This window comes from Mustela putorius, unplaced genomic scaffold (genome assembly GCF_011764305.1).
Source record: "Mustela putorius furo isolate JIRA1106 unplaced genomic scaffold, ASM1176430v1.1 tig00003898_pilon_pilon_pilon, whole genome shotgun sequence".
Classification (NCBI taxonomy): Eukaryota; Metazoa; Chordata; class Mammalia; order Carnivora; family Mustelidae; genus Mustela; species Mustela putorius.
In genome coordinates, this window is record NW_025422047.1 from 21,795,416 (window position 1) to 21,816,762 (window position 21,347).

Consider the following 21,347-nt stretch of genomic DNA (forward strand, 5'->3'; position numbering starts at 1 on the left):
GTGCAGCTAGGTGCCGCCCCATCAGGGAGGGAGACAGAAGGGAAGCCTTGGCTCAGCCCAGAGCATCTGACAACACGGTGGACACTGGGGGCAGTCCGGAAGCGAGAGCTTTTCTGAGCATCTGCTACGGATCTCAGTCAGCTTAGCTGTCCCTGGACATTTAGAGGGCCACAGAAGGCAGAAGGAGTCCTCATCTTTCAGGAGCCCACAGTCCACTCCTGCAGCTGGAGGGATTCCTGGGCTCCACCACCTACCCAGCCTGGGGTGGGGAGGGAGTGGTGTTGAGGAGGGTTTTATGTTGCTTTTGCGCTCAGCAATCCCCTAAATGCCCCTACGATCATGGTTAACAATTCTGTAAAGTTCCAATGTGTTAGGTACCTGTATTAGCTTACCAGCTGCTCGCATCAACCCGAAGCGGATTGGTCCTACTTTTATTCTTTATGAATGAGGGAAAAAGTACTGAGGTACTTAAAGTAGCTTAAGTACCGTACTCAAGTCAGTGTGGAGCTGACTTTAAGCCTGCCTCAGAACCATCACGTGTTCCTATTTTCAGACAGGCTTCTGGGCTCTACCTCCCAGCAGGCTAAATGTGGCTAAAGAAGGTGTGAATAGTATTGTGAAGGATCCCTGACAGGTGTTCTTGCTGAAGCAAGACCTTGGCCTTGGTAGTAACTTGACTCCTAGGGCATGGTGGTCAGCTAGATGAACTGGCCTAGCCAAGGGCACTTGGCATTGTGGTGGACACGGGAGGGGAAATGCATCCCTGCCCTCTCCCCCCATACCAACTCTTCCATGCAAATTCCCTGCTTAACATGTGTTCCCAACAAGCATATACTCTGGACAAGGGGCTTTGGGAACTCAGGAGCTTGGGAATCCTTAAGGATTTAGGGTAGACAAAAAGTGTCTGTGTTTTACCCACTCCCTACTCTCCATCCTTGGGCTGGATATCCAAGCCTGACCGTGGCTAGACGTTGTGGAAACTCTTTGTGGCCAGTCCTAGGCGTTCAGTCCTTCATGGGGAGACCGGACTCTTACGTACTTTCCATTCCATCCAGTAGTCCATGGGCTCTGCTGGAAGGAGCGAGAGGGGCCAGCAGTTAACTGTGGTTTCTAGAGCGGTTGGGAACTCCAGTTTGGGGCATCAGTTTGTCCTATATTGGCACCCAGTAAATATTGGTTGAATTGAATTAACACATAAACAACTGAGACTGGGGGCTTCCTTACAACTTTGATCACTCCAGCTGAAGCTCCATACTTATAGGGAGGAAAAAAGGAGGTTGAGCTTCTCTACGGTTTGGGGGCTTTCTCTTGTATCTGCATGGTTGACAGAAGCCACCTGAAGTCAACTTTATTGCAGAGACACGGTGGTATCTTGACGAATCATCAAGGCAAGTGCAGAAGGTCCTCAAGTCTAGTCGGGAGTCAAGAGCCACCAGAGAGGGCAGCCATCTTTTTCAAGATTCTTTTTTGGGAGAAGACCCTGGGCTCCCCTTGAGGGGGAACAGGCAGAAAGGCATGAGAAGGGTGCTTACCAACCTTTTTATTGTTAAATAGCTTCCAATTGGGATAAGGCCCTGAGCAACAGGGGTCAGCAGCTATAAAGCGTGGGGCTGGGGAGAGTGTCAGAGCCTCTACTCCTTTTTGACTCAAAATAAACCAAACCCATTTACAAGAAAGAGGGGCAGCGAGAGGAGCCTGGAGTGAGTGCCTGAGGAGACCCTCAGCTTCTCGGCTTCTCAGTGGAGGGAACCTAGTGAAACAGAGTTGATCCCTAGGTTTGGGAACCATGGCCTTTCCTGAGGCCTTGTGCCACTGACCCCCTACCAGAGCCTCTGCCCCGTCCCTGTCCCAGGTTTTTGGAATCTTTTTAGGTGTCTCTCATCCCTTCAGTTCTTTGCTCCTGATTGTCTTTGGTTACCTTCGGCCCATCCTTTGTAACTGCTCTGGTTCCCTATCCTTAGTGGTGGGGGTGAGAGGGCAAAGGATGTATTTCTTTTCTTACATATTCTAGCCCTAACTAATTCTCCTCTGTCATTTGGTTAAGAGATTCCAATTATAGATCAAATGGTATAAACTGAGGTGATGGTAAAAACGATTATGGGGAATTTTCATTTTCCTTAGTGTTTGAATAGTTTCTATTAGCATATATTACTTTTATAAGCTGTTAAGGAAGGAAGAAGACCATATGTATGCAGTAATTTAGCTGTAAAGATATTCACTGAAGTGTTGTTTAGCACAGTGAAAAAAATAGAACCCTAAATATCCAATGATAGGAAAAGATTGTACATAAATAAATATATATAAAGATTATAAATAAATTATGCAGTGGATGACCATGTAGCCTTTAAAATGATGCTCTAAACCTATGTGGTTTTTTAAAAAAGATTTTATTTATTTATTGGACAGAGAGATCACAAGTAGGCAGAGAGGCAGGCAGAGAGAGAGGGGGAAGCAGGCTCCCTGATGAGCAGAGAGCCTGATGCGGGGGCTCGATTCCAGGACCCTGAGATCATGACCCGAACTGAAGGCAGAGGCTTAACCCACTGAGCCACCCAGGTGCCCCTAAACCTATGTTTATTAATATGACAGGTATTTATCATAAATCAAATGGGGAGAAAAAAGCAAGTTATAAAGCAGTATGTATCATATAATCACATTTTTGTTTGTTTGTTTCAAAAATTCTCTTCCAATACTATGTCAGAGCTCTCAAAAACCTATAGCAGGATACCTGAATACTACACTTTTTTTTTTTAAGATTTTATTTATTTATTTGACAGGCAGACATCACAAGTAGGCAGAGAGGCAGGCAGAGGGAGAGGGGGAAGCAGGCTCCCTGCTGAGCAGAGAGCTTGATCCCAGGACTCTGAGATCACGACCTGAGCCAAAAGCAGAGGCTTTAACCCACTGAGCCACCCAGGTGCCCCCTGAATACTACACAAAACATAACCAACAAAAAAATTCTTTAGTGAGCTCCCAAGATAAGAAAGGTAATCTAGGGACAGGGAAAGGGATATGGAAGGTTGGGGGAGAACCACTGAGGGACTCTGTCATAGGGCTTAGGAAGATGGAAGAACTAATTGTGAGACACCCTATTCCCCAAAGAGCTGGACCCTCAAAAGTGCTACATTCTCAGTGGAAAGGAAAAAGTCCAGCTGCTTACCAAGGGAACTTACAAGGAAGCCTGTCTAGGCTGCAGCATTAGATGTTAAAATTAATAAAAAATGTTCATTTCCGGGGTGCCTGGGTGGCTCAGTGGGTTAAGCCTCTGCCTTTAGCTCAGGTCATGATCTCAGGGTCCTGGGATCTAGCTCCCCTACCTCCATCGGGCTCTCTGCTCAGCAGGGAGCCTGCTTCCCCCTCTCTCTGCCTGCCTCTCTGCCTAATTGTGACCTCTCTCTGTCAAATTAAAAAAAAAAAAAAAAAAGTTGGTTTCCACATGAGATCTGCTCTCACAAGGATCTGTGGTTGGAATTTTTACTCTTCCTTTGATCAATAAATCATAAACTGAAAAATGTAAGTGACCCCGGATTATTAATGGCCTCTGGAATCTGGCAGAAGCAAACTGAATCCTCCTTAGAGGAAAGCATGCTCAACCCCAGCTCAATCCAAGCTTCTGGATTAAATTCTGCCATATATAGGCTCACACACAAAATATTCTAAATATGTAAGAAGCCCCATGAGGGAGTATCAGCAAGATAAAAAATCAACAGGTTTGGAAATTGAAGGACTTCAGAATTTGGAGTAATCAGATGAAGAATCTAAAGCTTCTGGGAAATGTTTAAAAAGATAAAAGATGGAATAGAAAAAAAAAATGAGGGGCGTCCAGTGGGCTCAGGTAGTGATCATAGGGTTCTGGGATGAAGCCCCACATCAGGCACTCTGCTCAGCAGGGAGCCTGCTTCCTCCTCTCTCTGCCTGCTCTCTGCCTCCTTATGGTCTCTCTCTCTGTCAAATAAATAAAATTTTTAAAAATGAGCAAGGAATAAGAGATAATAAAAAATGCCCCCCCCCAAATGCCCTGATAGATTTAGGGGGAAAAAAAAAAAAGAACATCAAGAAATTTTTAAAAAGTATGTAACACTAAAATTGAAGTTGCAATGCTTGGTTAAATCGAAAACCCAGCTGAAGAGAGAAAGAGCATACCAAAAGATAGATTTGAAGAAATTCCTCAAAATGCAGCAGAAAGAGACAATTAGATAGAAAAATTGAGGAACCAAGAATGAGGAGGCCTCACAGTAATCTGACTGGATTCCCATGAGGAGAGAAAGGGGAAAAAAAATGGGGGCAAGGCAGTATTTGAGGGGATAATGGCTGAGATTTTTCAAGATTTGATGAAAGACAAGAATCACAAATCTGGAAAGCACGGTTTATGTTAAGAAGGATTACTCTAAAGAAATCCACGTCTAGTGACGCCTGGGTGGCTCAACTGCCTTCTGCTCAGGTCATGATCCCGGAGTCCTGGATGGAGTCCCGCATCGGGCTCCCAGCTCCATGGGGAGTCTGTTTCTCCCTCTGACCTTCTCCTCGCTCATGCTCTCTCTCACTGTCTCTCTCTCTCAAATAAATAAATAAAATCTTAAAAAAAAAAAAGAAAGAAAGAAAGAAAAGAAATCCACATCTAGATACACTTCAGCAAAACTGCAGAATCATTAAGACCAGGGAACAATCTCACAGCTGGAGAGAAGACAGAGCTTCTATAAAAGAACACGACGGAACCAATAGCACACTTCGCAGGAGCCGCAGTGGAAGCCAGAAGACACTGGAATGACTGAAAGTGGTAAAAGAGAGGGGGGGGGGAAAGTCTGTCAACACAGAATTGGATACCCAGAAAAATGATTTCTTTCAAGAACAAAGGCTTAAAAAAAAGATATTTTCAAATAAATGAAAACTGAGTTTAACACCATCAGACCCAACCCTGAAGAAATTCTAATGGATGTGAACCAAGAAGGTAAGGAAAACTTATATGTCAGACAGAACCTGTGAAAGGCAAGAAAGCAGAGCAGTTTTCCCAAAAATTTAATCAGGAAACCAATCAGCATCCCATCAGACCCATCGAAATGGGAGAGGTCCGCTCATTGATTTAAAAAAAGACCTTCTGAGGTGCCTGGGTGGCTCAGTGGGTTAAAGCCTCTGCCTTCAGCTCAGGTCATGATCCCAGGGTCTTGGGATCGAGCCCCGCATAAGGCTCTCTGCTCAGCGGGGAGCCTGCTTCCCTTCCTCTCTCTCTGCCTGCCTCTCTGCCTACTTGTGATCTCTGTCTGTCAAATAAATAAATAAAATCTTAAAAATAAATAAATAAATAAATAAAAATTTTAAGAAATTAAAAAAGACCTTCTACCTGGGCCCCTGGCTGGCTCAGTGGGGGGAGCATGGGACTCTTGTTAGATCCCCATACTGGGTGCAGAGCTGACTTAAAAATCAATATCTTGGGGCACCTGGGTGGCTCAGTCATTGGGCGTCTCCCTTCAGCTTAGGTCATGCATGATCCCAGGGTCCTGGGATGGAGCACCGCATTAGGATCCCTGCTCCGTGGGAAGCCTGCTTCTCCCTCTCCTACTCCCCCTGCTTGTGTTCCCTCTCTTGCTGTGTTTCTCCCTGTCAAATAAATGAATAAAATCTTTTTAAAAATCTTTAAAAAAATAAAAATAAAGATTAAAATAAATAATAAAAACCTCCACCGACAACTCCACTTCAAGGTATATACCCAAAGGAACTGAAAGCAGGGACTCAGATATTTGTACACCAATGTCTATCACAGCATTATTCACAGCGGCCAAAAGGTAGAAACAACCCAAATGCTCATCAATGGATGAATGGGTATACAGATATTATATATATATATATATATATATATATATACACATATATATACATATCTATATATGTATGTATATATATATAAAGATGATATTATTCAGCCTTAGAAAGGAATACAATTCTTTTTATTTTTTTAAGATTTTATTTATTTGACAAAGAGAGAGAGAGAGATCACAAGTAGGCAGAGAGGCAGGCAGAGAGAGACGGGGAAGCAGGCTCCCCGCTGAACCGAGAGCCTGAGGGGGTTCCATCCCAGGACCCTGACTGAGACCATGGCCTGAGCCAAAGGCAGAGGCTCAACCCTCTGAGCCATATCCTAAAAGGAATACACTTCTAACATATGTACAATGTGGATGAACCTTGAAGCTATTATGCTAAGTAAAATAACCCAGTCACAGACTCCGCTTACAGGAGACACCTAGAATAATTAAATTCTAGTCATTAGAGACAGAGGAAGAACAGTGGTTGCCAGGGGTGAGGGTGGGGAGGAAATGAGGAGTTACTGTTTAATGAGTACAGAGTATTAGTTTGGAAAGAAAGATGAAAAGTGGGAAGATGAAAGGAGGGGAAATTTCTGGAAGTGGTGATGGTTTTGGAATAATGTAAACGTACTTAATGCCACTGGAATTATATTTAAACATCATTAAAGTGGTACATTTTATGTATGTTTTCATCAAGATTTTGTTTATTTATTTGAAAGGGAGAGAGAGAGAGAGAGTAAGAGCGGAGAGAGGAGTGGAGGTGCTGAATAGGGAGGCAGTCTCAGAGCTCAATCCCAGGACCCTGAGATCATGACCTGAGCTGCAGGCAGCACTTAACCGACTGAGCCACCCAGGTCTCCCAATTTTGTGTGGGTTTTACCAAAACAAACACCTCCTAAAATGATGGCTCCATGTTTTAGATAGTGAGATGTGAAGATTTATGTTAATAAACATTAAGTTATTTGACTTATTTAGTTATTTGATTTAAACATTAAATTTTACTGGGGAAAAAGCAAAAGTATGTATTTATATATAATATATGATGTAGGAAAGATGTTAGATTCAAAGCTGATGGTCAAGAAAGAATTCTTGAGACATCTTTGGTGATAAAGGTGGTTTTATTAAAGCACAAGGACAGGACCTGTGGGCAGAAATAGCTGCACTGGGGTCATCAAGAGTGGCCCATGATATACTTTCAAGTTGGGTGTTAGAGATAGCACAGGTCTCTAAGGAATTTTGGAAGCAAAGTTTCCAGGACCTTGAGGGGGCTAGCTAATGTTGGGAAAATGTCATTTATTACTGTCTAATAAACCCTTAGTCATGAGACCCCTCAGATGTATATCAGTGGGTCATATGCTTAGAGGATGACTGCCAACATGTATCTTGGGGGACAGAGTTAAGGAAGTGTCCAAAGGCATTTTTATATATTAAAGTAGACTTACAGGATCCTGGGGGTCTGGCTAAGATTGCCTTTTGCCTTTAGCAACATATTAACATCGAGGCAGCTGAGTTCCTAGAAGAATATCACTCTGCCTGTTTCAAGGACTTGTCAAAGGACTGTAAGTCAAAAGTAAGTTTAATTTTTCTTTTTCCTTTGTTACCCACATCAATTTATATATTTTGAAAAATATGATAATATGTATACATTTTTTATATTGTAATGTATAATACATATTTAGAAAAATATCTAAGTGGACAAATAGAGAAATTTTAAAGTTATGGTGGGTGAGTTTACAGGTGATCTTGATTTTATGTGTTACATTTGTATTTTTTTATTTGCATTTCCTAACTCTCCTAAAATGAATTCACAGATACTACTGTTATGCCCCAATAATGGGTCCGTGATTAAAGGAGCAAGACTGATACAAAGCGAAGTTCAAGCAAAGCTTTAATTCGCGCCAAGCATCAAGAATCTAACTGAACATTGGGGGCCGCACCTCTTAGAAGAGAGGTTGGCCCTTCTCTGTTTCACAGACTAGCTTTTAAGGGCAAAGGCCACGCGGTCGGGCCTGGCCACGCACAGGTGGCCAGTGAGATTGTAACACACACAGGAAACTCCACAGTGATGCTAGGTGACCAACTGAGTTACAATTTACCCTAGCAGACATTTGAACCAGCCTATTACACCTTGATTGGAATTGGTGCCCGAAAGGCGGGGCCCATACTCCTTGGTAACGAGGGAGACAGTATGCACCCCCCCCATTGGTTGTCTCCACCTGGCCTGACCCACCTTTGTATCTGGGCTTTGTTACCGGGAGCTGGTTTCCCGGACAGGTCTCCAAGTAAATCCCCTGGGGGAAGGGGAGCAGGGACAGTTTCTAAATAGGTCCTTACACTACATTTCAGCCTCTTCTTTCCCCTCAAGACACCTACCAGAGTTGTAGACGCTTTGCTTGCGGGGAGGGGGGGAGGGCCTGCCACCTGCCAAAACCTGGAAATGTGGGCTCTTGGTTTCCTGCAGCTGTTAAGGACTACTGGCATCATCTTGGATACTTAGTTGAATTTAGCCCTTGTTAGTCCAATGATGAGTAGCATTCTGACAGGCAAACCCCGGAGAGGTGATTACAGTCAGAGAGGATGTTGTGAGCAAAGGTGCAAAGTTCACATAAATAAAGTCTTTTTTAAAAAAGGTGTGTGTGTGGGCACCTGGGTGGCTCAGTGGGTTAAAGCCTCTGCTTTCATCTCAGGTCATGATCTCAGGGTCCTGGGATCAAGCCCCGAAACAGCCTCTCTGCTCAGCAAGGAGCCTGCATCTTCCTCTCTCTCTGCCTGCTTCTCTGCCTACTTGTGATCTCTGTCCTACTTGTGATCTCTGTCTGTCAAATAAATAAATAAAATCTTAAAAAAAAAAGTGTGGTGGTGGGGCTGCCTGGGCGGCTCAGTCACTGGGCGTCTGCCTTTAGCTCAGGTCATGATCCTGGGGTCCTGAGATCAAGCCTCCCCCCCACCCCAATCAGGCTCCCTGCTCAGTGGAGAGTCTGCTTCTCCCTCTGCTCCTCCCTCTCCCTACTCGTGTAACAAATAAATAAAATCTTTAAAAAAAACAAAAAACGTGCAAAGTTCACAACATGAACTTTGGAAAAGGCAGGAGTTCAGACTGGCTGAGTGACTTTTTTCTCCCCCAAGCACTGTTCTCTTCATCTCCGTCATTAAGGATGACAAAAGCTGGTCTTTTTTACACTTGATAGTTCTCAAAGCACTTAGGGAAAGTCACCTCAGTTCTTTGGGTTTGAACCTCCCATCAGGTTCTGTAGATAAGGAAGCACAGAGTCCTCCTTCTTTTGTCTGGATGTGAAAAACAAACAGAAAGTGATCAGGAAGCTATTTAGGGCTGCAGTGCAGACTGCTCCCCCCACCCCATGCAAAGCTGCTCCTGCTCCTTGGGGGGGCACCCTTATCTCTGCTCCCAGCTGCTGAAAAACAATCCCTCATCAGAGGGGCAAGGGCGAATGGTAGACAAATGAGCTGTCACTTTGGGGGACTGGACTGCACAAGACTTGGAAAAGTCACAAAACAAACGCCAGGGTTTGTTCCACTCAGAATGAGATCCGTGATATTGCGATTTACAATAAGAAATAGATATTTGACCCCCATTCCTGGAACAGTGTTCCGAAACCCTTGGAATTTCCTGTGAGGAAAGCGGAAAGAGGTGTCTTCTGTTATGTTAATGAGATGACCTTCGGAAAGCGGGGGAGATAACCTAAGGGAGGGGGCCGGTTGTCGGTTGTCGGGGTTGGTTGCCACTCCTGTAACTGGAGGGCTGAAACTTTCAGTTCCAGCCTGATCTCGGTGGGAAGGGACATGAGTTGGAGGTTGAATCCATCCCCAGGGGCTGATGATTTGGTCGTTCAAGACTGTGTGACCAAGCCCCATAAAACCCCAAAAGGATGACCTCTGGAGAGCTTCTGGGTTGGTGAACAGGAGGTGCTGGGACAGTGGGCTCTTATGGTGCAGGGAATCTCCGTGCCCTTTTCCACACACCGTGCTCCATGTGTCCCTTCCATCTGGCTGTTCTGGAGTTAAATCCTTTATAATAAACCAGGAGTTTGGGGTGCCTGGGTGGCTCAGGGGGTTAAGCTTCTGCCTTCAGCTCAGATCATGATCTCAGGGTCCTGGGATTGAGTCCCAAATCAGGCTCTCTGCTCAGCGGGGAGCCTGCTTCTCCCTCTTTCTCTGTTTGCCTGCCTACTTGTGATCTCTCTCTCTGTCAAATAAACAAATAAAATCTTAAAAAAACCAAACAAACAGAAATCTAAAATGTTTCTGCCCCAATGTGTGTGCAGCCTGCATGACTAGCCTCTAGATCATGCATCATGGCTCCTTCTCTCTTCACTGTCAAGAAGCAAGAAGAACACCCCCTGGACCTAACACACCCCCCACTCCAGATCCTCCCACCAGTGTCTCAGGTAAACATTGAAAGTGGAGGGGCACCTGGGTGGCTCAGTGGGTTAAGCTGCTGCCTTCGGCTCGGGTCATGATCTAAGGGTCCTGGGATCGAGTCCCACATCGGGCTCTCTGCTCAGCAGGGAACCTGCTTCCCTCTCTCTCTCTCTCTCTCTCTGCCTGCCTCTCTGCCTACTTGTGATCTCTCTCTGTCGAATAAATAAATAAAATCTTTAAAAAAAAAAAAAGTGGACTGGGCCCAGGTGGAACGTAAATCCGTATTTGAACTAAGTTAAGTTTGTTGGTTTAATTAAGATATACATGTCTTTTAAGTTATTAGCAGTAAATGTGAAACTTCAAAGTTTACTGAAAGTCAAATAAGCTCATGTTATTTGTTAACATCTGTTAGCAAAGAAATGACTAAACTGATGGTTAATTGTCTGTCTCAAAGTTTTAATGGGTAATTGTTGAGATAGCTTTCAAAGTCTTTGGTAACCTGAAAGTTTAAAGTTTTGCTTGGATGACAAATGGAATTAAATTTGTTGGACATTTAGGTCCTTTCCAAAGAGGATAAAATGTTAAGTCATTGATTACTGAACACAGGTTTGTGCTTTTGACTTCCTACAGCAAAGAAAATAAGAATATTTAAATCTGTTAGTAAGCATGGTTTGTGCTTAACTGATTCATAAATTGGCATCTAAAGAATTCTGTTATAACCATTCACAATTGATTAATAACTGGCTAGAGGTTAATAACTAAAGGTGTTTCTAAGAGTACAAAATTCTGCTAACTGTAAGACTGATGGAAATAAAGGAAGCAATTCTGTATGTAGGAAAGTAGAAGATATGTAAGAAAGATTTAAGGAATGGGAGTAGATTTTGTTGAAAGTAAAAGAAGGTAATTTTGTCCTAAATGAGATGGTTGTTTGGAAGGAAATGACTTGGGACAAAACCTGAATGCAAAGAAAGTTGTAGGTTTGAGAAGGGAAATCTTTGGAATGGAATTTAGAATGGTCAGGACGGACTAAGACTGAAATGAATGGGTTTTAAAGGTACATTGGTATAAGACTGAAATTCTCTTGCTGTTTATTTTTATTATTTTTTTTAAGATTTTTTATTTATTTATTTGACAGACAGAGATCACAAGTAGGCAGAGAGGCAGGCAGAGAGAGAGAGAGGGAAGCAGGCCCCCTGCGGAGCAGAGAGCCCAATGCGGGGCTCGATCCCAGATCCCTGGGATCATGACCGGAGCCAGCCTAAGGCAGTGGCTTAAGCCACTGAGCCACCCAGGCGCCCCTCTCTTGCTGTTTAAAAAGACAAAGTTTTCTTAGATTAATTGATCTGCTGTTAAGAAAATGTAAATGGTTTTCTCTTTGCCTGCCCAGAAAAACCAGTTTCTATGTTTTGTTTTATCAGATCTTTAACATCCCTAATCCTATCTAAGCAGGTGCTTTAAAAGGTTTTAACAAACTTCCCCAAGATTTAAATCTAGAACTAAGTCTTGATTCTCTTGTAAAAGTTTTATCTTCAAGGAGATTCATAAAAAGAATTTCAGGACAGACCAGGTATTCAATATCTTTAAGATCAGAACTGAAATGGGTAAGAATTTCCAGAAGTAAAGGCTACATTCAGACTAAACCAGAATTAGCAACATGAGACTAGATAAACTGAAGGAAATTGTAACGTCATGTCTCTTAATGTTTTGTCTTATTTTAAACATGACTGGTTCTGTAATGTTTGCTCTTCCAGACTAGGGAAACTTTTCTTAAGTTATCTGTAAACTTACAGAGCTGTAAAAGTATTCATTTATAAATGAATCAAGGCATTCAACTTTTCTCTATCTGAACCCTCTGAAACCAAAAGGTCTCAGCAAGTATTCTTTCTTCCATGGCAATCAGTCATTTGCATAAATTCAATAAGAATCTGTTCTCCTTGTAACAGGACACCATTGGAAACACTGGTTATTTTACCAAGGCTTTGACTGGAATGTCATATTTGAAAAGACTCAGATATGATCGGACAGCTTTAAGGAACTAAGGTTGACTTTATAAAACCTGGAGCCATAAAGCCCTTTGGAACTGTTGGCCTGATAACCTTGCTTGCAGAGTTCCCAGCAGCCTCCCCAGTCACTGCAGGTATCACAGTCTGTCTAGCCCACGCAGAGATCCTAACTGCCCACACTGAGACAGAGACGGAGCTGGAACCACAGCCTTATCAACCCGGGGACTTGGTTTGGATGCGCTGCCGCCAAGTGGAAAACTTGGAGCCTCTCTGGAAGGGACCCTACATCGTGATCCTGACCACTCCCACCACTCTCAAGGTCGACAGGATTACTCCCTGGATCCACTACACTCACGTCCGGCCAGCTGACCCACAAGCCGTTCTCAAGGACTTTGTTCCAGAATGAAAGAGCCAGCCAGGCAAGGACAATCCCTAAAGCTGAGACTGCACCGCTCTTACGTACCCCACTAATGTTACTTATACTATTCCCTCTTTTTACACCAGTGCGGGGAGTAAAAAGTAACCCTCATTATCCTCCTTCTCCTCCTTACCTTCGAGTCCTACATAGTCAATAGATTAGTATCTTTTGTCAAAGACAGAGACAGTACAGTTCAGCTCAGACAGTACTCAGACAGTAATACCAACCACTGAACCTTATTGCTGAGACCAGCCTAGACCCATGATTGGGTCCTTCCTTAGGTTCCTCTGAGAGGGGGTAATGTGGAGGCCGAGAAAAATTAAGACCATCCCACCTCAGGTTTAGCCTTAGCATAAGTACAGCCATTTTAGCTCCAGCAGCCATCTCAGACCCCTGTGCCCAAGGGCTGAACTTTCCCCTACTTTACTTTAGTAACAAGAACCCCCACCCTGCTTTAGTAACAGGAACCCATAAATACCCCTGCCTTAATTAAGCTCGGGGTTTAAGTCCCTACTCCGCTGTGTCGGATATACTTGTGCCCAAGCTTAAGCTTGTCAAATAAACCCTTGTGTGATTGCATCAGTGTTGGCTCCTTGGTGGTCTCTTGGATGCAAAAACTCGGATATAACATTCCCTGCTACTCTCGGCCCTTGGGGTTGATGTTTTGGGAGCCCTTTCTGGAGCCTAGGATCCTTTAGCAGTCCAAGCAGATCAAAGGCCCTTTTTAACTTGTCTTTCCTTAGCAAAGGTGAGAGAATGATGATTTCACAAAGAACCATGCTGCCCCTAGGGCCATCTGCCCCTGCAAAATGGAATCCCTGCTCATTTGTCATCTATTTCCTCACAGCAAATGTGGGCATGATGTCCTGTGGGCAGTTTGTAAATTGCCCATCAGGCATCCTCAAGGCAGGGGAGGCTGAAAAGGGTAATCTTTTTTTTTTTTTTTTTTAACTGTACCTTAGTGAGATGGGACTAAAAGGATTTTGAACAGCCATCAGTGATCCGCACACATATGACAATCAGAATGTACTTTCTATCTATATGGAGTCCTCCTCTCTTTGCTCACTGTGTCTAGTTAATGCTGAAGATCTAATTTTGATAATCTCCCAGGCCCTCTCATCACAGGATCTCATCCCTCTCATCCCTGCTGGGGATGAGGTGGAGGGCAGGTCACTGTTTCAAATTGATTTTCCAGCTGGAGTATGTATGTAAGTAAGTAGGTAGATAGGTAGGAACAAAGGGAATTGAATGCAGCCTGATGGTCAAAGGTCCAGGCTCTGAGGTCAGACTAGGTGGGATTGAATTGTGGCTTTGCAAGTTACTAGCTGTTTGACATTTCCTCTCTGAGCTTCAGTTAATTATAGTCCTTACTGGATTGGATTGTTGTGGGGCTGATGTGAAAGAAGGCATGGAAGAACGTGGGGCATTTCCAGGCACAAATTATGTGCTTCATTAGTGATAGGCACTCATGCAATAAACATTGTTGTGTTTTCAACCTGATGAACACTTCTAGTTCACAGAGTTATCTGTAGACCAGAGACCAGTGATTGAACTACTGCTCAGTGAAATAGCTCTTCCTTCTTCTGGTAAATTCCCAGCCCCACCCTTTCCGCCCAGGGCCCCTTCAGTGACTCACATCTCTTGTATTCTCTCCTCTCTCTCCCAGACAAATGTCCTGAGGGAGGGATTAAGGAAGTCACTTGTGTCCCTTCCTGGAGTCTTGGGGAGAGAGGACTTTAATCCCGGGTTTCTAGCTTCTCAGCTAAAAGGTACTTACTTGAGTTGTGTGCCTGGTGTGGAGGTACTCCATGTCGTTGACTGCAGCATGGGCTTTGGGCCTGAGGCAGCTACTTTTGGGGCCCCACACCACACGTCCTCTGGCCACCTTTGATTTGAGCTGAGGTTGTGTGGACGGTCCCATGACCCTGCCAGTGCCTCAGGCAGCAGGCCTGTCTCTGCCTCAGTTAACAGAAGTGTGGTGAGACATGAGGAGCTAATACTGAGGGCCACACTCATGCCATGGAGGACACGGGCCAATGCCCCAGCCTCCAGTCCTTCAAGGGTCCATTCTGAAGTGCGTTCTACAATTCCGCAGAGGGTCTCTGACTGCTGAGCTCCATATTAGTGGCTAGTTCAAGATGCACCTGTCAGTTGGCCTTTTCTCTTTTCCTGACTCACATTTTTCTGCAACCCCCCCCCCCCCCAACGCTGCCCCCTGTCCCTGGGACCACCCTCCAGGAAGTCTAGAGTTCTGGTCTCAGGCACTGTTTTCAGGGGAACACAATCCAAGCCCTTTGCCCTGTTTCCTCCTCATTGTTTCTCCTCTGATTGTCTTTGTGACTAGGATCCCTCCCTGTCTGGAAGGAGAGGGGAGAGGAAGGGAACAGAAAGGAGTCTAACTGCCTCAGAGATGGGACCTAATTGTATTCTGGAGTCTAGGATGTGCTAGGGATTCTCTGTTATTGCCCTCAAATTTTAGCAACAAACCTGTGAGGCATATTACTATTAACCCCATCTTATGGATGAGGAAGCTATTTGGAGGCTGTGAGAATTTAAGTAACCAGCTCAAGGTCATACAACGGCATTATGGCAGAGCGGGTTTTAAACTCAGATCTTTGCTCTTTTAGCTACTTGCCTTTATGAGTGAGGTCCTTTGATAGAATCTGGAAGCAGGTCTTTGAATCACTTGAGACTATTGGGTTTTTTAAGATATTTTAACAGCTTTATCGATGTAGAATTGGTATTCAATAAAGTGCATGTACAACGTGATGAATTTTGACATATGTTTATGCCCATAAAACCATCACCATGATTATGATGGGGAATGTATTTATCATACCACAAAGCTTCCTTTTCTTTTTTTTTCTTTTTTTAAGATTTTATTTATTTATTTGACAGAGATCACAAGTAGGCAGAGAGACCGACAGAGGAAGGGAAGCAGGCTCCCTGCTGAGCAGAGAGCCTGATGTGGGGCTCGATTCCAGGACCCCAAGACCATGACCCAAGCCGAAGGCAGAGGCCCAACCCACTGAGCCACCCAGGCACCCCCACCTTTTCTCTTTTAAAGATTTTATTCATTTTAGAGAGAGGGAGAGAGCATGATGGGGATGGGCAGAGGCAGAGAGAAACTCAACCAGACTCTGCACTAATCCCAGAGCCTGATGTGGGGCACGATCTCACAACCCAGAGATCACAACCTGAGCTGAAATCAAGAGTTGGATGCTTGGCCAACCACACCACCCAGGTGCCCCAGAGCATTTTCTATTTTATATAAATGAATCACATAATTTGTACTCTTTTTTTGTCTGGCCTGTCACTCAATGTGCTTATTTTGAGATCCACCCATATTATTGGGTCTACCAATAATTCATTCTTTTTTATTGTTTTGTAGTATTCCATTATACCACAATTTCTTTATATGTTTACCTGTTCCTGGACAGAATTTCTGGCTATGACAAATAAAGCCCCTATGAATATTCATATACAAGCCTTTGTATGGGCATATACTTTCACTTCTCTTGGGTTAATAACAAAGAGAACCCAGCGTAATCAAGGTCAGGCCAACAGAAGGGAAACCAGTGAGAGAAACAGGTCAGCAAGGCAGGAGCACAATCAGGAGACAATCATCAGAGTCAACCGCTACTGAGAAGGCATCTAAGTTTGAGGTTCCCCAAAGAGGAACCTCAGCATAGTTTTAGGTGCAAGGAAGACTTCTGGGGAGAGATTGCAGGAAGCAGGAGAAGGAGGGAAGGAGGAAATGGAAGGAGGGAAAGCCAACAGAAGGGTGTTTTATCGAGATTGCAGTGCTCTGCAAGAGAAGCTCTCTTCCAGCAGAACTTCCAAATTTAGAGACTGCCTCCCAAGATCATCCACAGGAAAGATGGGAGGCTGGACTATTCTTTCCCCAGGTCTGTATACCTTGCTCAAGGATCGCTCCTGGGGCACTAGAATGGGCAAAGAGACGGGTAGGGAGCAAGCTCCCATTGTGTGGAAAAATGACCCGTGATGGTTAATTTTATGTGTCAACTTGGAGGGTATTTTTGGATGAGATTAACATTTAAATCAGTGAACTTCCGGGTAAGGCAGCCTTCATTAATAGGGGTAGAGGTCATCTAATCAGTTGAAAGAATTATCCAGCGGAAGACGTTCAGACTCCACCTGTACCATCAGTGCTCTTGGATCTCCCGTCTGCCTGCCTTTGGCCTGGAATTAGGATCTCAGCTCTCCCCGATTTTAAGGCTGCAGGCTCACCCTGCAGATTTTGGACTTGGCAGCCTCCATATTTGTGTGAACAACTTCTTTGTAATACATCTCCAAAATATATGTTTGGGGACATCTGGGTGGCTCAGTCGTTAAGCATATGCCTTGGACTCAGGTCATTATGGGGTCCTGAGATCGAGCCCTGCATCAGGCTCCCTGCTCATCAGGAAGCCTGCTTCTCCCTCTCCCACTCCCCCTGCTTGTGTTCCTTCTCTCGCTGGATTTTTCTCTGTCAAATAAGTTTAAAAAATAATAATAATAAATAAAATACACACACACACACACACACACACACACACACACACCATATTGGCTCTGTTTCTCTAGAGAACCCTGACTCATACAGCTGTAAAGCAGAATGTAGGTCAAGGAGCAGACTTGGGGATCCTAGCCATGCAAGGTGAGTGTGGCCTCATGCACAGGGCACATGGGGCACCACAACTGTGGCTGAACCCAGAGATGGGATGAGCACACCACAGGCATCTGCTAGAATGATGAACAAGGTGAAGACAGCCTGTGGGGTTTGCCAGCAAAGAGGACTTTGGTGACCTTTGTGAGGGAAAGTTTTATGTCTCACTTTGAGTGTGTAGGATCTGAAGAAGTAGAAGCAGAGAGCAGAGATTACTCTTGAGAGTTTGGTAGTAAAGGAAGGAAAAGAGGAACAGATGTTAAATGAAGCAAGAAGAAGGATCAAGGGATTCTTTTTTTTAAAGGGGATGACTTGGGGCAGTGGAGAGGAAGGGGGAGTGGCAGTGTAGAAGGAAGAGTCACAGGCCTAAGGGAGGGAGTAAAGACCCTGAATAGTGGCTAAGGGTGGGTTTCAGGGGCATCTGTAGAAGGAATAGGCTTGCACGAAAATAAGGATATAATTTTATAAAAATTAAAAAAAAAAGGTGGGGGGAATAGGTGAAGATACTACATTGTGCTAAAGAGATAGGAAGGAAAGTAGTTTCCATCTGCTCAGACAAGTAGGGAGGAGACATCTAGTGTAGAGCAGTGGGAAGAACACAGATCTGGAGTCAGACTGGTAGACCTGGGTGGGGATTTAAGCCCCACCATTTCAGAGTTGTATGTCTTTGGGAAAACTCCTTAATCTGTGTCAGTGTTCTTATGTATTAAATGGGGAAACTAGTATTTGCGTAAGGTCAACAGGTGGATAGAAGTATATGATGCATATATTACTGTACCTGGTGTATAATGGGCTGTCAAGGATAATTATTATTAAATAAAGCAATTTCCTGAATGGGAAAAATTAAGTGGGACTTGGGCATGGATCAACTCCTATGAAAAGTGGGAAATAAAGACAATTGGATTTTTTCAATTCTAGGTTTTACATTTGGTTAATAGATTTTATTTCTTAGCTGAAAATTTTGCATCTTGTGATTTGTTTTCTCAAACTTGTTGATTGTAGTTATTTCAAAATCCATGTCTTATAATTCTAATAATTGGTTCGGCTGTGGGTCTGTTTCTATGGAGTATTTTTTTTTTCCTGCTTGGTTTTCAGCCATTTAATGATTTCTTCTGATATGCCTGGTAATTTTTGATTGAATGACAGATATTTTGTATGAAAAATCATAGAGATAGTTGTGTCTCTGGATAATACTAGGTTTCTTCAGAGATAATTCTTCTATTTCTGGTAGGCAATTAGAATAGAAGAATATCACTTTCCTCCAGTATGGGGTCAAGCTGATTTGAAGCTGCATTTCAGTCTTAGTCTGGGCTCTCCTCTTTCTGAATTGTCTTTTGTGCCAATTGTCAATTAACTCTCTGCTCTGAACCCACCCTCTGCTTCCTGCTTTGCAATATTGGAGCTGGATCCTCTATTTCTCTTTTGCCAGCTGGCACAAGGTAAAGCATTGTCAGTAGAGGGTGCTGGAGGAACACTGGAGGAGGAGGAGTTCTCTTCCTAGTTCTGGTGTTCTTTGGCCAGGCTCCAGTGGCATGTACAACTTGTTCAGTGCTGACTCCTACAGAACAAGGCAATCAGCAGTGCCCGAGGACCAACAGCTTCACCTAGCACCTTCTTGGGTGGCTTCCCAGTGAATTGCAGCGGATGAAGCACCTTCCCCTAAATAACTGGACCGGTTTGCAGTGAGTTCTGAGGGGCAGCATCTCGGCATCTCAGTGATGCCTCTGCCCCCCTAGTGAGTCACAGTTCTCTTAAGTTCTCTAGGTTAGGTCTGGATGTCAGCCCTGGGAGTTTGGGCAGGGTGGGTGGTCTTCCCAGACATTTTATTCCAGCTTTAGAGGTAGTGGCTCTTTCTTGTATCTGTTACCCCTGTCTTTAGAATTTCTTTTCTTCTTACTAGCCAACCTCTCAGTACTCTAATACCCTATTAGAGTTGAAATTTTATATTAAATTTCCCTGGTTCAAATTCTTGTGTGATTTATAGAACCCTACTCATACAACTTTTGTCTGAGGGTATAAGTTCTCCAGGGGCCCTAACTGAAATCCTGGGGTGTTAACCAGGGTCCTCCTTCTTGACAGGTCTTGAACTCCAGTTTTTGTTTTCTCAGTACCGTAAGACTGCTGAAATTTTTTCCTCAGACTCTTACCTAATATTTGAGGACTGTTATTTTTTCTTTAAGATTTTATTTATTTATCTGACAGAGAGTAAGAGATCATAACTAGGCAGAGCAGCAGGCAGAGATAGAGGGGGAAGCAGGCTCCCCACTGAGCTGGATCCCAGGACCTTGAGATCATGACCTGAGCCAAAGGTGAAGGCTTAACACACTGAGCCACTCAGGCACCCTTAGGGACCTTATTCTGTCCACCACATCTTGTTTCTCATGAACCATCTATTCCGGTATTGAATAAACAATACCTTGTATTAGTCACAAGACAATTGGCTGTACCATATACAATATGAATACCATCTGAATCAAGCTTCTTTGCAGCATGGCAAACATTGAGAGAGAGAGAGAAAGAGCACGGGAGAACGCACAAGTCACTAAGTATTTGACTTAGGTCAAAGTACAAAGAGCACTTAACCTCAATATGTTCTCTCCGTGATGGTGAATTAAATGATTGCTCAATAAGCCTTCCCACTAATCTATAGGTAGGACTGTATGTAGAGAATATGCAGGACATATGGACTTGGGTATGGAGTAAAGATTGAGCAAAAGGAAATGAGACTCCTTCCATATTCTAGCAAAGCAAGCTAGATGAGATTCTAAGGGACCAGGTAGCAGTTCCTATAGAAAAAGTTAAAAATGGTGAGGGATGTGGGATTTTAGGGTTTGATTTTTCTTCCAATAGTATTGGATAGCTAAAGCTAGAAGAATAAAAATCTTAGAACACAGAATATCAATCTGCAAGTGCAGAAGAAAATATGGCACAGTTGCGAGCATCTTTCTCTGTAGATGTCAGATAGAAACTAAATGCTGAAACTGATCTCGCACGTTGTTGAATTGCAGATAAATTTGCAACCCAATCAAGACTCTGCAGTGATTGGGGTGTCAGTCAGTCGAGGGTCCAAATCTTGATCTCTGCTCAGATCTTGATCTCACGGTTGTGAGTTGGAGCCCCACGTTGGGTGTAGAGATTACTTAAAAATAAAAAAATTAGGGGCGTCTGCATGGCTCAGTTGGTTGAGCAACTGCCTCTGGCTCAGGTCATGATCCTGGAGTCCCAGGGGTTGCGTCCCACATTGGGACTCTGCTCAATAGGGAGTCGGCTTCTCCCGCTGAACTCTCTCCTCTCATGCATTCTCTCTCTCTCTCTTCCTAATAAATAAATAAGATCTTCAGAAAAAAAAATTTAAAACCCCCACAAATATGGACACAAGAAAAGAACTAGTTATTTTGGGAAAACCCAGTCCCATAGTCTTCTTCGAAATGTTTTTTCATTGTGTCCCTCTTGCAGAAGGGGGTGTGCTTTACCATTTTGTACCCCATATCTCACTTCCTTTCCTGTGATCAGGATGACCCAGAGGGTGAGAAATAACAATAACAAATAACAATAACAAAATAACACTAACATGTCAAAGTAAATGAAAAGAATACTCAGAAGGAGCTGCAGGAAATTTCTAAGGGGAATTCTATGTGATCATGAAATTTAATGTGTGTTATCATGAATTTATTAAAAATGGCAGAACATAATTTTATTAAAAATCCTTTTATGGTAACAAGAGTTTTGCATTTATTTACTTATTTATTTAGTCTCCAAGACTTGATTGATTGATTGATTTTTGTGAGTAAAGCGAAAGAAGTTTATTAAGTGAGGATATAGAAAAAGCTCTCGAGAGTGAGGTGGTTTTGTTTTGTTTTTTTTTTTAAAGATTTTATTTATTTATTCAACAGAGAGATAGAGAGCACAAGTAGGCACAGCAGCAGAGGCAGAGGGAGAAGCATGCTCTGCTGAGCAGAGAGCCCAATGAGTGGCTCGATCCCAGGACCCTGAGATCATGACTCCAGCCACTGAAGGCAGCTGTTTAACCCACTGAGCCACCCAGGCACCCCAGCATATACCATTTGAAATGTCTCTAT